The sequence below is a fragment of the Manihot esculenta genome, chromosome 13 (assembly GCF_001659605.2).
Source record: "Manihot esculenta cultivar AM560-2 chromosome 13, M.esculenta_v8, whole genome shotgun sequence".
Lineage (NCBI taxonomy): Eukaryota > Viridiplantae > Streptophyta > Magnoliopsida > Malpighiales > Euphorbiaceae > Manihot > Manihot esculenta.
In genome coordinates, this window is record NC_035173.2 from 16720207 (window position 1) to 16724086 (window position 3880).

A 3880-nucleotide genomic window follows, 5' to 3' on the forward strand; every position below is an offset into this window, starting at 1 on the left:
TCAAGCAGGTCGGCCCAGCCTTCACTGCTCCTCGGGCCGACCCCCTTTGGGCCCAGCTTTGTTCCTATCTTTCGGCCCAGCTCGGAACCAGGAGGAAGATTCATCCACCTGTCTTGTGGGCCCATCTACACACGCACAGGGAGAATCAAAGGCCGTTACGCATGGAGCAGAGATCTGATTCCCTCGTACGTCCGTATCAACGTAGCAAGGACAGGTGGACCAACGATATACGTTCTGTTAGCACGTCACTAGCAGACAAAAGGAAACATATAAAATGAGAAATACTCTCCTCTATGTCTAAGCTTTTTTCCAGTTTCATAGAACCACTGTAAAACCCTATTTTCTGGATCTCAGATCATCAAAATTAATAATAATAATTTATTTCGAAAACAAAATTTAATTATTAATGTCAAATTTTATAATGTTAATTAAATTAAATTAAAATATTAAGATTCAATTGGGTTGAAGATAAAATTTGAGGATAAATTATTATTAAATCAGTCTTTTGTGTTAAAATATTTATACTTTTTATCTATATAAAAATAGGAAAAGGTGAATATTGACACTTATTAAAGTATTCCTACTATGTTTTGTTAATTATAAATTTATTGTTATTTAAAAAATTTTAATTTAATTATATTAATATTTTATTTAAATTCAAATTGATTGACCAAATTTCTTAACATTTAAATTATAATCGATTAAATTTTATCAAGAAGAATTTTTTTAAGAGTTAAATTTATTGTATTTAAATTTTATTTTAAGTTAAGTTATAATTTTTTTAAAAAATAATTATAGTCTGTTATTATTTAAAAATTTTTAATTTAATTATTTAATTATATTATTAGTCTATTTAAATTTAAATTATTGAAAATATTCTTCATTAAATTTTATTATAAAAGATTTTTTTATATTTAAATTCTATTTATTGAAATTTGATTGTAAATTAAATTATTTTTTTTAAAAAATAATAAATTAAATTAATAATAGGCGTGAATTGATTTTAAAAAAATTACTATTTTAAATTTATATTATTATTTTTAATTAATATAAAAAAATTTATTAATAGATCATGGTCTATCAAATTTAAAAAGAGTATTTTTATTTATTTAAAAAATTATAAGTTATAATAATAATAAAATTTATATTTTTAAATGAGAAAATGAAAATAGATCTGTCAAATTAAAAATGAAAATTTTTATTTTTTTTTAACTTCACATATTAGAATATTTAAGTTGATGCAAGCTTAATTTATTTTTAAAAAAAAAATATTAAACGTTATTAGTAAATTAATAATATCTATAATATTTAAAAATTAAAATTTTATAATATATTAAATTTATGATCGTTATTAAATAAATTATTATTTATTTAAAATATAATTGAATTTTTAAAATTTAATAATCAGTATATAAATTTATGTTATGGTAGATATATATACTATAAATATTTCAATAATATTAAAAAGCATCCTATCACATTTTTTATATTGTAGAATTAAATGAAAAAGGATAAGATTTCAATTTGGTTCTTATTTATTTTTGTATTCGAATAGGGTTGAAAGACTATAATGAGATAAATTGAGTTTAAATTAGATAAATTTTTTTATAATTATTTTTATTAGAAACTCACATGAATTCATTTACTTTATTTTTATTATTTTTTTATAAATTAATTTCTAAATAAAAATAATAAAGATATTAATTGAAATAAAAATAATAAGATTTAATATGATGAGTTATTTTCCTCTTACTTCATTCTACAATACATGATTTAGGATTAAAGACACAAAATGAAAAAAATGGCATTAGAGATCTAAAAGGAGTGCCTCACTGGAGACTCTCTCTAATATTCAAACTCATCAAATTATTGATAAAAGTTTTAATGATAAGAAATGTAAAGAAAATGATGGAAAAAATAAGAAAAAAAAAAAAACTTCCTTTGAAAGAAGAAAGGCCACTTTAAAAGGGAGAGAAACTTCATTATCAAGATTTGTAGATCTTGAAAAAATAAATTTTTTTATTTTATTAAATATTATTTATAAAAAATATTTAATATATTTTAAAATGAGACATATTTTTTAATTAAAATATTATTATAATTTTTCCGCAAACAATATAATATAAATATTTAAGATATATAAATCACTGCAATACTTTAAATTTGAGTTTCACCACCTTAATTACCTATCCAAAACAAGAATTGAAATTAAAATGGTATAATCTCATCTAAGATATAATGAATCGTAAATTCGATACCAAATCAATTTATCAAAGCAAGGCAAAATACAATCTCCTAGTTGTGCTTTGAGCAGTTAATTTAATATTAATTATTTTTAATCGGTTCATGTTCAGCATAATAGCTAATTAACATTTACATCAGTTCGATTTAGTCTACAATTCAGTTTTCCATTTTTTTTTTTAATTTGGTGGTTCTTCACTCCTATAATATATAATAAATTTAAGATATAAAAAGGTCAATTTTATTCAACTTTTGTGTAAAACTTATTATATTAATATATATTGATCAAATCTAAATAATTTTTTTTTCTTTTTTATAAAGGTTTTTTTAATATTTATTTCTTTTCACATTTATATTTTAACTTTAAATTTTTAAATAATAAAATTAATTATTTCATATTTATCTCAATTTTAATTTTTTATTTTAATCAATTTTGACTGAACTATTTATACAAAATATTTGTAGTACATGTGATGTGATGTACAATTATTTTTTAAAATATTTATTAAATAAAAAAATTTAAATATTTACATTAATTTATATTTATATAAAAATTTTAAATTTTAAAAAATAAAATTAATTTTTTTAATTTATCACATCAAGAGTATTAAATTGAATATAAAAATGTTAATAGTAAATTATAATATAGTTTTTAAAGTTTTATATTAATAAATATATAGTTGTTTAATTTAAATTTTATATTAAAAATATATTTATTTTATATTTATCATATATAATATTAAATAAATATTTATTACAAATAAAATTTTCACTACATAAAATATCATGTGTAAATATTATATATTAAAATATTTTATTGAAAACTTATATTAACTATATACATATTTTTAACATATGAAAAATTATAATTTATATTAATAATATAAAATAAAATAAAATATTACATATTTTAATATATAAAGTTATTCTTTTATAATTTTTATAAAAATTTAAATATGTTAATTTTATAAATTATTTGAAATATTTAATATTTTTATTTTACTCATATATATATAAAAAACATATATTAATTTATTTGTTAATATAATAAAAATTATATTTTATATTAATAATATTAAATAAAATAAAATATTATATATTTTATACTATAATTTTTATATTTTAAATTTTTATTAAACTATAATATATATATAAAAATAAAAAGAAATAAATAATGATATTAAAAAATATATTATTAAAATAAATATATATATTTTAAAGATTATTTTATTAAATAATTATTCTGTGTATACAAGTTTAAATGCACTGTAGTATACGGTGGTTATGTGTTTCGGTAGAATAAGAAAAAAAAATCTTTTCAAAATAAGTTTAAACTCATTCTATAAAATTTTATTTTTTTAAATTTTAAAATATCAACGGTAAATATTTAAAATTTTTTATTTAATAAATTTTTTAAAAAATAATTTAAGATTATAAATTTTTTATTAAAATTAATTAAATTAAATGATTAAAATTAAAATAAATATGAAATAATTAATTTTATTATCTAAATTTTAAGGTTGAGAATATAAACCTGATAAGTTGTAGATTTTGAATTTTTTTTTCATAAAGTAAAACAGCCCAGCGAGTTGAACTACTTAGAAAAATAAAAATCTGAGCTGATAAAATTTATCAGGTT